This window comes from Stomoxys calcitrans, chromosome 5, assembly GCF_963082655.1.
Source record: "Stomoxys calcitrans chromosome 5, idStoCalc2.1, whole genome shotgun sequence".
In the NCBI taxonomy this organism is placed as follows: domain Eukaryota; kingdom Metazoa; phylum Arthropoda; class Insecta; order Diptera; family Muscidae; genus Stomoxys; species Stomoxys calcitrans.
In genome coordinates, this window is record NC_081556.1 from 109,082,296 (window position 1) to 109,096,332 (window position 14,037).

General features: G+C 38.8%; 1 protein-coding gene across 1 annotated transcript in view; it reads left to right on the forward strand.

Annotated features, from left to right (window-relative positions):
- Positions 1-322: 322 nt before the first annotated feature.
- The window catches only part of LOC106082756 (matrix metalloproteinase-14), a 202,704-nt gene continuing 188,989 nt past the window's right edge, over positions 323-14,037 (forward strand). Inside the window, exon 1 of the mRNA XM_059369314.1 lies at positions 323-486. The gene's annotated coding sequence lies outside the window, so the exon portion shown is untranslated. The remainder of the gene's footprint in view (positions 487-14,037) is intronic.

Below are 14,037 nucleotides of genomic sequence, written 5' to 3' on the forward strand. Positions count from 1 at the left end.
TTGCCAACTTTCTATTCAAAACATTTCAAGCGATATCGTTGGAATAGAGAGTAACGGTATTTTGGAAAAATAAAAAAAAAAAACAAAATCTACTTCCGCAACAAACCAACAAAACACAGTTTGTGATAAAGTGTTCCTTGCCTTTTAATTAGAAGAAGAAGAAAAAAAAACAAAGTAAAAAGTGTTTGAAAATTACAGAAATAACTAAAGAGAGAGTTTTATCTGTGTTGTTCCTCTCGCAGATAACTTTGCAAGTGAAGTTTCTAATAAAAAGCTTTAACAGAAGCAGTTGCTATCCAGTGTCTGTTGTTAACAGAGTTTCATTTAACACTTTAATAACAGAAGAATAAACAAAGCTGAAATAATACCCGGTGTTAATAGTAAAGCTAAATTGCTTGCCATAATTTGTTGATATCTTCAGATTACAAATATCAAGGATTAATTGACAAAGAGAATTGCTGCCATCCAATTCATACAATTAAAGAGGTAAGTGAATATATAAGATTTTATTTCCTTATTATTTACAAAAAAATATTTGTATTTATATATTTAAAAAAAAAATTAGTGTAAATTAAACAAACAAAAACAATTGAACAAAATTTTGTTATACATACCACTGAAATACGGGGCTATTTTCATTTTGTCATTCCGTTTGCAACACATCGAAATACCCCTTAAAAGGCGCATTTATAATCAGATTTCGCGGAAATTTGACACAGTGACTTATGTTAGGCTTTTCAACATCCGCTTTGTATATGGTTCAGATAGGTGTATATTTGCATATAGCCCAGACCGATCTGAATCATATACAACTCGGATGTCGAAAAGCCTAACATAAGTCACTGTGTCAAATTTCTGCGAAATCTGATAACAAATGCGCCTTTTATTGGGCCAAGACTTTAAGTCAAAAGATGGGTGTATATGGCAGCTATATCCAAATCTGAACCGATCTGGGCCAAATTGAAGAGGGATGTTGATGGGCCTAACACAACTCACTGTCCCAAATTTCGGCGACATCGGACAATAAATGCGCCTTTTATGGGCCTTAACCTTAAATCGAGAGAGCGGTCTATATGACAGCTATATACAAAACTGGACTGATCTAGGCCAAATTGAAGAAGGATGTCGAAGTGCCTTACACAACTCACATTCCCAAATTTCAGCCACATCGGACAATAAATGCGCCCTTTATTTGCCTAAAACCTTAAATCGAGAGATCGGTCTACATGGCAGCTATATACAAATCTGGACCGATCTGGACCAAATTGGAAACAGATGCCGAAGAGATTAACACAACTCACTGTCATAAATTTCGGCGAAATCTTACAATAAATGCGCCTTTTATGGACTCAAGACTCTACAAGACCAAGACCTTTAATCAAGAGAGACCGGTCTATATGACAGCTATATCCAAAACTGGACTGATCTAGGCCAAATTGAAGAAGGATGTCTTGAAGAAGGATGCCTTACGCAACAGGCGATCTCCAGGGATCTTTGCCCCAAGATATGTTTCTATCAACCTCTTAAGAGTCTTCAGCATAAATAATGACAGACTAAAAGGATGAAAATCTTTCGCCTTCGTCCTTCCTGCTTTTGGAATGAAAGTGATATTCGTGTCTCTCCATTCCACAGGTATATATGTCATTCTGACTCTAGCAGAGTATATCTGCCTAAGCCAGGGAACCAGTCTATCAGACATAGCTTGTAATTCAACTGGTGATACATCATCAGGGCCTGGTGACTTAAAGGAGTGGAAACTTCTTATCGCCCAAATGATTTTCAGCTCAGACACAATTTCCGTAATAACGAATATACCCCACCGTAATAGGTCTCGAGGACAGAATCTTCCTTAGCCTATAGGCCTCAGATGTATCCTCCACGGAGCTGCTGAATTCTACCTAGGATTCGTTCCGAATCTTTCTAAGCTCGCGCTAATATTACCTTAGCTCAGCCTTATAGATGTCCCAATCGTGTTGGCTCTTGTGGCTTTTGCAGTCCTTCCTTAGATAATCAGTTCACCCCTTTCGTCGTACTTTTTGGTACCAAAATGTATGAATTTTTAATGGATCATTTTATTACCAACCATATATTTCTTAGTTGTACCTACATACCAAATTTCAGACCTCTAGTCTTATCAATGAAGAAAGTATCAAATGGTACCAAATTTGGTACCAAAATATGCGAATGGCACATGCCAATTTTCAGACCTTAGAAAGTACCAAATGGTACCAACTGCGGTATTAAACGTACATTTCCTCCCTTGTCAGTACTTTTTTTCTTCTCATCCTTTTGTACCAGATGTCTTTTAAGACAAATTTCAAAATTCTACCTTTATCCATCCGCCCTGTACAAAGTTCACCCATTTGGTACTTTTTTTCGTACCTAAATATACAAATTTCCAAATACGTCTTATAGTTACGCAATGAAGGTTTCCACAGTGTACCTAAGTTCTAAAATTCACAACTCTGACTCAATTAACAAAGAACGGACTAAACGTACTTTTTCTTCAATATATCTCATTTTTTCGAGACGCTCTTTAAGTTGAGCCCAAGAACATCATTCCAGCCCTTTCCTTTCGCGCTGGGCAAATATGTACCATTTCGTACTTTTTGGTATTTTTTAGTACCTATAACTCAAAACCAACATTCGTGCAAAATTTCATGATTCTAGCTTTAATTGTTTGGGCTGGGCGATGATCAGTCAGTCACGCAACGATATAACGAGATTTGCGGAAAAATGCACTTTATAGGGCGCACCCCCTAGTTCTGAGCCCAGTAACGAGATTCTGAAGTCCGTTTCTGGGGCAAAGGCCCCTACATCCCCTAGCGACCCAAAATGACGGCTCGGGGGAGGGAGGGGATTTGGTTGTCGTGTTCCCCATTGTTGTCATTGCCGCTTGGATGTGGCAATCACATTTTAATGCCCGCAGCAGTAAATCTAATATGGGCCCCCTAACATCCACGATATGATGTCTTTAAACTCATCATCATCCTCCTATTCAATCTAAATTTTGAATAGAAATGAAATGCGTATATAATCTACACGTTGATACCTTTCATTTGGTACCCATAATGCCCCGGGTTAAAGGGTCCAAAATACTCATGATGCCGTAGGTCCTCCCCAGGCCCAATTTGTATACCCTCCATCATAGGATGGAAATATTCGTCTGAGACCCCATAAAGTATATATATTCGTGATCGTCGTGAAATTTAATGTCGATCTAGCCATGTTCGTCCGTCCGTCCGTCCGTCCGTCTGCCCATCGGTCCGTCTGCCCGTCCGTCCGTCCGTCTGTCTGTTGAAAGCACGCTAACATTCGAAGGAGTAAAGCTAGCCCATTGAAATTTTGCACAAATACTTCTTATTAGTGTAGGTCGGTTGGGATTGTAAATGGGCAATATCGGTCCATGTTTTGATATAGCTGCCATATAAACTGATCTTGGGTCTTGACTTCTTCAGCTTCTAGAATGCGCAATTCTTATCCGATTTGGCTGAAATTTTGCACGACGTGTTTTGTTATAATATCCAACAAATGCGTCAAGTGTGGTTCAAATCGGTTCATAACCTGATATGGCTGCCATATAAACCGATCTTGGGTCTTGACTTTTTGAACCTCTAGAGGGCGCAATTCGTATCCGATTGGAATGAAATTTTGCACGACGTGTTTTGTTATGATATTAAACAACTGCGTCAAGTATGGTTCAAATCGGTTTATAACCTGATATAGCTGCCATATAAACCGATCTGGCGACTTGCTTTCTTGAGTTTCTAGAGGGCGCAATTCTTATCAGATTGGAATGAAATTTTGCACGAAGTATTTTGTTGTGATATCCAACAACTGTGTCAAGTATGGTTCAAATTAGTCATTAACCTAATATAGCTGCCACATGAACCGATCTTGAATCTTGACTTCTTGAGCCACTAGAGGGCGCAATTCTTATCCGTTTTGAATGCAATTTTGCCTGAAGTATTTTGTTATGATATCTAACAACTGTGCCAAGTATGGTTCAAATCGGCTCAGAACCTGATACAGTTGTCATATAAACCGATCTGGGATCTTGACTTCTTGAGCCTCTAGAGGTCGCAATTATTATCCGATTTGCCTGAAATTTTGCACAACGACTTGTCTCATGACCATCAACATACGTTTTTATTATGGTCTGAATCGGTCTATAGCCTGATACAGCTCCCATATAAATCGTTCTCTCTATTTTATATCTTGAGCCCCCAAAGGGCGCAATTCTTATTCGAATTGGCTGACATTTTACACAGGTCTCCAACATATAATTTAATTGTGGTCCGAACCGGACCATATCTTGATATCGCTTTAATAGCAGAGCAAATCTTTTCTTTTATCCTTTGTTTTGCCTAAGTAGAGATGCCGAGCATAGAACTCGACAAATGCGATCCATGGTGGAGGGTATTTAAGATTCGGCCCGGACGAACTTAGCACGCTTTTATTTGTTATTTTATGTTTTTACATATTCGTAAGGGAGGCCACCGTAGCGCCTCGTCCGCCTATGACGATGAAAGCCTGGGTTCGACTCCTGGCGAGACCATCAGAAAACTTTTCAGCGGTGGTTTTCCCCTCTTAATGCTGGCAACATTTGTGAGTTACGATGCCATGTAAAAATTCTCTCCAAAGAGGTGTCGCACTCGGAGTTAACTAAGGTGTCTGAGTCGGAGACGAGCAATTTCTCCGAAATCGGAGTCGGAGTCGAGTCGAGCAATTATGCTCGACTCCGCAGCTCTGGTTTTTTCTCCAAGGCTGAAACGAATATAACGATAATCAGAGAAGCTGCGGTCATCCAACACTTCCCAGTCACATATTCTTCCGCTGATGTGCTCCAATACAAAAATAACTGCCTGTTCCTGGTAATAAAGGTCCTTTTATTACCCTTATTATAATGGGCCAGATTGTACTTATAGTATATTCGATAAGCAGCTCACCCCTTTCGTTGATATCCGAACTTCCCCATATCTGGTGAATATAACTTAAAAAATTCATCTATAACTTTCCTTGATTTGGGTATACTCTTATTAGATTTCCGTTTCCTATTTGAATGTTTTATTCTTTCCTTTAATTTTACAATGCTAACAATTTGAAAATCTTCCCAACCACAATGAAATCGAAACGCCATAACAAGAACAAATCATTGCAAAATACAAAGTCATGTTCTCTTAAATGGAATGCCAATTAAATTAATTAAAACCATACTTAGCTTACAGCTAAAAACAAGAAAAAAAACGAACAAAATAATTACCAATGATTTGTTTGTTGACTATTTTGCCAACATTTAATTGTTTAAATCAATCTCTAACTGCTGGCTGATGATTTATTTCTGCTAGCCTTTAATCGTGCACGAGTTAACATTGTCGTTCGTAATAATTGCTAAATGGAATTTTTTTTCTGTAAAAGTACCGTAGTATTCTTTTCTAATTCTATAGAAACAAATAACTTAAATTAAATGAATATGCAACAAAAAATGTGGAATATGTCACAAATGTAGTTATTATTAACTAAAATTTAGTCTTATACACTGTGAGATAGAAAATTAAGAAAATGAAATTAAAAATTTTTTGGGAGCAAAATTGAAAATTTGCAAATTTGATGGTGAACATTTCACTCACAAACTTGAGGGAATGCATCTCGCTTATTATTAAGTGCTCTATGACTTATATCTTTTTAGGGTGGGAACACTTTGCCCTGAATGCGGATATCGAATTCGTGCCATTGTAGCCTATGACACTGAACGCGTTCGAATCTTGGCGAGAACATCGGACAATGCGGTGTTTGTCCCCTCTTAATGCTGGCGACATTTGCGAGGTAAAATGCCATGCATGGTCATTTAAAAATGTTTCCCCAAAAAAGGTGTCGCACTGCGTGACGCAGTTCGGACTTGGCTATAAAAAAGGGCAAGGAACATAGAGTTTGCCACTTCTCGACTCTTGTTGGTAATGTTCTTCCTTAGGGAAATGTCCTTTTTAGGGGAGGGATGGCACCTCAGACATTTCGACTCAAATATGGATATCAAATTCGTGCTGCACTTCCAAATCCCTTTAATTTGAGCCCCATATTGTCATGGTCGGTAAATATGAATCGTTTGGAGGGTGTTTTAGAGCTGGGGCGGCCACCAGCACTTTGCACTGAAAATGGATATCAACTTCGTTCTTTATTCCCAACGGAAATGAAGTTCAGTTTAGGAGGTGCTTTAGGGCATACCCCAAAACAATTTGGCTCCAAAATTGGATATCAAATGCGTTTTCTACTCTCAAATACCTTTCATTTGAGTTCCATATTGTCATAGTGGGTCAAAAAAACCATTTGACGTAGGGTTAGGAGAAAAAGCGCCACCTAGACTTGAACGCCAATATTAATGTCACATTCGTAATCTACTCTCTAAAACCTTTCATTTGAGTCCCATAGCCCCATATTGTCATAGTGGGTCAAAAAACCCATTTGTTTAGGAGGAAAAGTGCCATCTAGACTTGAACGCAAATTTCGCAATCTACTCCCTAAAACCTTTCATTTGAGTCCCATAGTCTCATAGTGGGTCAAAAAACCCATTTGACGTAGGTTTAGGAGAAAAAGCGCCACCTAGACTTGAACGCCAATATTAATGTCACACTCGTAATCTACTCTCTAAAATCTTTCATTTGAGTCCCATAGCCCCATATTGTCATAGTGGGTCAAAAAACCCATTTGACGTAGGTTTAGGAGGAAAAGCGCCACCTAGACTTGAAAGCAAATTTTAATGTCATCTTTGTAATCTACTCCCTAAAACCTTTCATTTGAGTTCCATATTGACATCAAATTCTTTGGACCCAAATTTTAATACCATATTCGTTATCTGATCTCCATTACCTTCAATTTCATATCCTTATTGTGCCCATCGGACCACTTTCGGATGTTGGTATCATTTTTGGGGTAAGGGGGAGGGTCCGCCTCCACCCGATATCTAAAAGTTAAATAGTCTTCCTTCCAGACAAACGTACACATTCTATGAAAATTTTAAGACAATCGCTACAGCCAAGTATCACATAGTCATAATGTGTCTAATGGCGTTTTTTAAGGGGTGGCGTGACCCCCAATACTTCGATTTGATTTTGTATGCCAGATTCGAAATCTACTCCCGAATACCTTTCATTTGAGCCCCATATTGTCCTTATCGATCCACATTTGATTTTGAGTGGTGTTTTTGAGGTTACAGTGAAGGGTCCGCCCGTCCAATATGTCTGTTTGATGGAGTTTTGGGGCAGCCCGATGGGTATTTAGACTCAAATTTTAATACCATATTCATATTCTACTCTCCAATACCTTTCATTTGATACTTATATTGTCCCGATCGGTCCACTTTTGATTTTGGGTTGTGTTTTTGGCATTAGGGGGAAGGTCCGTCCCCCTTTCGATACCGAAAAATTATAAAGCGGATGTTTCCTTCCAGACCAACCTACACACGAAAATTTCGAGAAAATCGGTTCTGCCGTTTTTCACTCTTTACGAAACAAACAAACCGAGTCCCATATATCCGTGATTGGGGCTAATGTGCCGATTTTGGGCGTTTTTGTGGGGGTGGAGTGACCCCATATGCTTCGACATGAATTTATATGCCAGATTCGTTATCTACTCCCTCATGCTTTTCCTTTTGATACCCATATTGTCCTTATAGGTCCACTTTTGATTTGGAGTGGTGTTTTTGTGAGGCAACGGTGGAGGGTCCGCCCCCTTCCGTTATCAATAAATTATATAGCCTATTCCTACTTCCTGACCATATTCGTAATCTACTCCCGAATACCTTTCATTTGAGTCCCATATTGTCATGGCCGCCAAATAAACATATTTTAAGGGGTTTTGGAGAGTTTCGGGGTTGGGGCGGCCCGATGGGTATTTAGACTCAAATTTTAATACCATATTTATATTATACTCTCCAATACCTTTCATTTGATACCTATATTGTCCCGATCGATCCACTTCCGATTTTGAGTTGTGTTGTTGGCATAAGGGGGAGGGTCCGTCCCCCTTCCGATACCGAAAAATTATAAAGCGAAACCGACGAACCTTCACACGAAAATTTGGAGAAATTCGGTTCTGCCGTTTTTCAGTCTATACGGAACAAACAAACCCAGTCCCATATATCCGTGATTGGCTAATGTGCCCATTTACTTCGCACATTTACTTCGACATGAATTTGTTTACCAGATTCGTTATCTACTCCCGCATACTTTTCATTTGATACCCATATTGTCCTTATCGGTCCACTTTTGACTTGGAGTGGTGTTTTTGTGAGGCAACGGTGGAGGGTCCGCCCCCTTCCGTTATCAATAAATTATAAAGCCTATTCCTACTTCCTGACCATATTCGTAATCTACTCCCGAATACCTTTCATTTGAGTCCCATATTGTCATGGCCGTCATATAAACCTATTTTAAGGGGTTTTTGGGGCTGGGGCGGCCCCCAGGTACTTGGACCCAAATTTTATTATGAAATTCGTACTCTACTCTTGAATACCTTTCATTTGAATCCCATATTGTCCCGATAGGTCCACTTTTAATTGTGAGTAGTACTTTTGGTGTAAGGGGGAGGGTCCGCCCCCCTTCCGATATCAAAAAATTATATAGCCTATGTTTCCTTCCAGACCAACCTACACAATCTCTATCATTTAGTATTTTATGGTGTAAAATATTACAATTGTTTGTTTTTTTCCCCATTTTGCCAATTTTTCCCTTTGGGATAGCATAAATACAAAGGTTAATAGCTGTGGCTTAGGCGTCACACAATAAATGCTTTATATTTAATGAATATTTATACTAAACTGCTGCTGGCGTTTACTGACATGATTACATATTTATATATGCGGTGTATAATAATTATCCAGTGAAATAACCATTGGCCTTGTGATTTTATAATTCTCAAATGAGAGTTGCAACGAGAACAGAGCCGCTGTTACATATTTAAAACTATTCTAGAGAAAAATTGATTGACTAGAAATTACAATTTTAAATTATTTTGTAGCAACTTCAAAGTACCACCAGCAGTTACAACACATTGTTAGCTAATGAAAGTCTCATTTGGATTATCCCATGGATTTTTAATCAGGATTTAATGACAGAATGAAAAATCAAATCCTTTGAAAACAAGTTCTGTTGACTTAAAGAGAAAATTTCATAGCGGCTTTGTCTTTAAGGGAAATTTGTCTATAGAGAAAATTCCATTAAAATATTGTTTTTAGAGAAAATTTCATAGAAATTTTGTTTGAAGATAATTTCATAAAAATTTTCTTTTAAGAGAAAATTTCATACAAATTTTGGTTTAGGGAGAAGTTCAAGAGAAAGTTTCATTGAAGTTTTGTCTTTAGAGAAAATTCCATAGCAAATTTATCTGAATCCCATATTGTGTGTATTGGTCAAGGTATTGGTATTGGTTAAGGGTCTTTGATATACTCCTTTCTTAAAAGTCGTTAATTCAGTCCGATATTGTCATGATTTGAGGGTGTTTTCTAGGGTGAGGTGGTCCACCAGACACTTGGCCCTGAAAAAAATATCACCATCCTGCTCTTCTCTCAAATTCCATTTATATGAACACCATATCGCCATTGGTTTAAGGGGAGTTTAAGAGATGAGGCATCCTTAAACACTTGGCCCCAAAATTTGTACTCTTTGGGGGGTGGTTTGCAAAAGGGGCGGTGCCCCATAAGCATGGTCCCAAAGTTGTATATCAGATTCGTATTGTACTCCCACATGTATTTATTTGAGTCCCATATTGCCATGGTCAGTAAATAACTGCTGTCTGTGGGGTGTTTTGGGAAAGGAGTAGACCCTCAGATAATAGGTCCGACTTCTTACCCCAATACCTTTCATTTGAGCCCCACATTAACGTGGTTGGTAAATATGCCCGATTTAAGGCAGTTTTGGGGTGTGGTATGATCCCCCCAACCCCTTAGCCCTGAAAATATATCAGTATCGTATTCTACTCTCAAATATCATTTATTTGAACTCTACATTGCCATTGGCCTCAAAATTGGATGTCAAATTTGTGTTCTAATCTCAAATACCTTTCGTTGAAACCCCTTAATGCAAATGTCAGCAAATATGTCCGGTTTGGGGTATGGGCCTTAAAAATTATCAATATCGAGATCCACTCCATTTAAGACCCAAATTGTCATGGCGAGCCAATACGTCCTATTAGCAGTTGGTCCCGAATTTTGATATCAGATTCGTGGTTTGGGGGGTGTTTTGGGAAATGGGCGGCAGATCAGTGACTTGGGCCTGAAAATCTGTAACAGATTCATGTTCTACTCTAAAATACCTCTTAATACATCCCCATATTGGAATGGTTAGCCAGTACGTCCTATATGGGTGGTATTATGGGAGTGGCGTGGCCCCATAGACTCTTAATACATCCCCATATTGGAATGGTTAGCCAGTACGTCCTATACGGGTGGTATTATGGAAGTGGCGTGGCCCCATAGACTCTTAATACATCCCCATATTGGAATGGTTAGCCAGTACGTCCTATATGGGTGGTATTATGGAAGTGGCGTGGCCCCATAGACAATTTTTCCCGAATATTCATTCATATATCAAAATCTCACTTTACTCCCAAAACCTTTCACTTGAGCCTCATATTGCTATTGTCGTAAATTTGTTCTTTCTGATGTTTTTTTTTTTTAGCAGGAACAGCCCCCAAACACTTGGCTCCACATTTGGATGTCAGATTCGTATTCTACTCGAAAACAGTTTCCATTTGAGTCCCATATTGCCTTGGTCGGTAAATATGTCCGACTCAGTGGTGTTTTGGGGGTTGGGGTGGTCCCCCTAACACTTGGTCCGACAATTGGATATCAGATACGTCTTCTTATCCTAAATGCCTTTTATTTGAGGCCCATATTGTGGTGATTGGTCTAAATATATATTTGGTATATTTTAGGGTGGGGCGGCCCCCCTCCTAGGTACCCCATTCAAAATTTTTACACCAAATTTTTATTTTTAAGTTACTAAGAGAGAGCACATAAATATTTTGCTTAAATCGCAGCACCCATCACCGAGATCTGGCGTTTCTGAAAAATGGGGTAAGGGGGAGGGTCCGCCCCCCCCCCCCCTTCTGATATAAAAAATCTAGTACTCACGGGATCATTATGCACCATCAGTGAATGAAAATTTCATGAAAATCGGTTCAGCCGGTTTGGTTCAGCCGGTTATGAACACACAAACAAACAAACACAAATTCATTTTTATAATAAGACTAGCTGGCCCGGTGCGCTTCGCTTCACCATAAAATGATCAGAAAATGAAAATGGGGGAAAGGGGAGGGTCCGCCCCCCCCCCCTTTTTTTTGCTTAGATACCTAATATTGATGTAGGTCTTTGCGAATTGCAAATGGGCCATATAAACAGATATCCCGATTTGACTTTTTGAGTCCGTACAAGCCGCAATTTTCATCCGATTTGACTGAAATTTTGCCTGTAGTATTCCATTATGACTTCCAACAACTGTGCCAAGTACGTTCCAAATCGGTGTATAACCTGACATAGCTCCAATATAAAGCGATCTCCCGATTTGACTTTTTGAGCCCTTACAAGCCGCAATTTTTGTCCGAGTTTTTGCACATTGTATTCTGTTATGACTTTCAACAACTGTGTCAAATAAGTTCCAAATCAGTCTATAACCTAATATAGCTCCCATGTAAACAGGTCTCTCGATCATCTTTGTTCGGTTCCGTCCATCCGTCTGTCCAAATCACGATAGCAGTCGAACGTGTAAAGCTAGCCGCCTGATATTTTGCACAGATACTTCTTACTGATGTAGGTCTTTGGGGGTTTCAAATGGCCCACATCGGCTCAGATTTGGATAAAGCTGCCGATCTCCCGATATGACATCTTGAAGCCGCAAATGTTGTCCTACTTGGATGAAATTTTACGCTTAGTGTTCTACGACGACTTCCAGTTACTGTGCCAGTTACGTTCCAAATCTATATACTGTTATAGCTGCCATATAAACCGATTTGTCGACAATTCTGGTTTGGTTCCTAGAAGCTTTCATTTTTGCTGGTTTGACAGAAATTTGGTATGTAGATTAAAATTTTACCCTACAACTTAATTTGTTTTGTGTAAATTTTTAGCAGAATCCATGGAGAAGGTTTTCCAATTTTCGGCCCTGCCGAACTTGGAACGTTTTTACTTGTTTAATTTGTTTTCCATCATTTTTTACTCAAGGGCTTCTAAAACATTCCATAATCTCCTCTCAATAATCGATGTTTATAAATCTTTGACGAAATTCCAAATAACAAAATCTCAGTTTCATCATAAAGACATATCAGTTTCCTCGAAAAAATATAATCCCCTTAAAAACCAATTAAAATTACGTTGCATGCCAAGTCAATTAAATAAATGGCAAAGGAATTATACCAAAACCCATCTACAGCTCAACCCATAAATCAATCGAAGTCCAATTTTCTTCGAAATCAATTTCCCAACAGCTTTAAGCATGAAGAATGAACCACAAAATTCTTTGTAAGCTAAAAAGGTTAAAAAAATTAATTACCTTTAAAGCTTACCCCCGCCCCCCCTTTTCACTTTCAAGTGCATTTGGTGTAATCACAACCCTTGTCCCATACAGAGAAGCTGCAACAGGTAACAAAAAAACGTTCGTCATCGCCTGATAAGCATGCAACAAAGATGCACATTTTCATGCAAACACAGTTGTTGAGAAGGGTGGAGTTGTAGGAAACACTTCCCCAGCAATTTTTACGTCATACGTACAATGGAGGGTATAATTAATGTCACTCTACGTCACACAAAAACCTAACACACATCTACATCTCGGCCGAACACACCATGTTCACACATACAAGCAAGCAGTCACAAATTAAACAAGGGTTTAACCCCAAAGGCAGACTGGAATGATGTGTGGTTCTCCATGCCATAGACCTAAGCTAGGCAACACATTAGAAATTATAGACGCACCTTAGTTTTTGGTTGCATGTGTAATAAAAAAAAAGAAGGAGAGTGAAGGGAAGGAAAATTTAATCACCCACATACAAATGTTAAAGTCAACCCCCAAAATCAAACCACTCTTTGTCTCTCTTAAGCAATAATTGAGTGTATTCTTGGTTTTTAAAGTATTAAAGCTCCATGGAGAATGTTAAACCTTTAAAGGATAAACATTTGTACACGAACAAAGCCTAGATAGTAGTGATAATAGTGAAAACTTTCAAAATAACAGCCTTTGGACAATACATTACAACCCATATGCATAGGGAAAGGAATCCATTCAAGTTTTAAAGTACAAGTTTTTATTAGTTTTACATGGTAGCTACTCTTGGTATGAACGTGTGAGATAAGACTGAGTTTTTGGAATTCCTACAAAAATGTACAAAAAGTACTAGATTTCGTACCTCTAATCTAACGTTCCTTTTTTTCTGTACTGAGTGTGAGCTTTCAATATTGATACACAGTTTTACTATAACAATCTTAATGGGGTGACTAAATGATTCGAAATTCGTACATTTAGGTACCAAGACGTACAAAAAAAAGTACGTAACGGTTTGTCTTCGAGAGCAGAGAACAGAGAGAGAGCTCCAGTGATGAAATTTGCGGTACAAAAGATCGTAGACTTGAATAGTTAGAATAGAATTATCGCACTGGAAGTGGGAGAAAAAGTACGTTTAATGCTACAATTAGTACTATTTCGTACTTTCTTTTCTCTAATTATGAAAGTTTTGTCTAAATGATCTTAGTCTTGAAAAGGTGGGTTAAGCTCTGAAAAAATAGTACTATAAATGGAGAAAAGGCACTTTCAATGCTGTCTTTCCTGATTGAGCTAGAGCCTTGGATGTTGTCATTCAAGTGCATTACGACAATCTAAATTGGATGAATAAATAATTGCATTGAGATTTTTCCGTTTACATACCAAAAAGGCCAAAATAGTGCGAAACACCTTGCCATCGACTGCGGAGATCGGAGAGAGCTTTATTAAAGACTAGTCGAACCGGGCCCGCTCCGCTCCGGGTGGTCGTACTTCACCCTGAATGCGGATATCA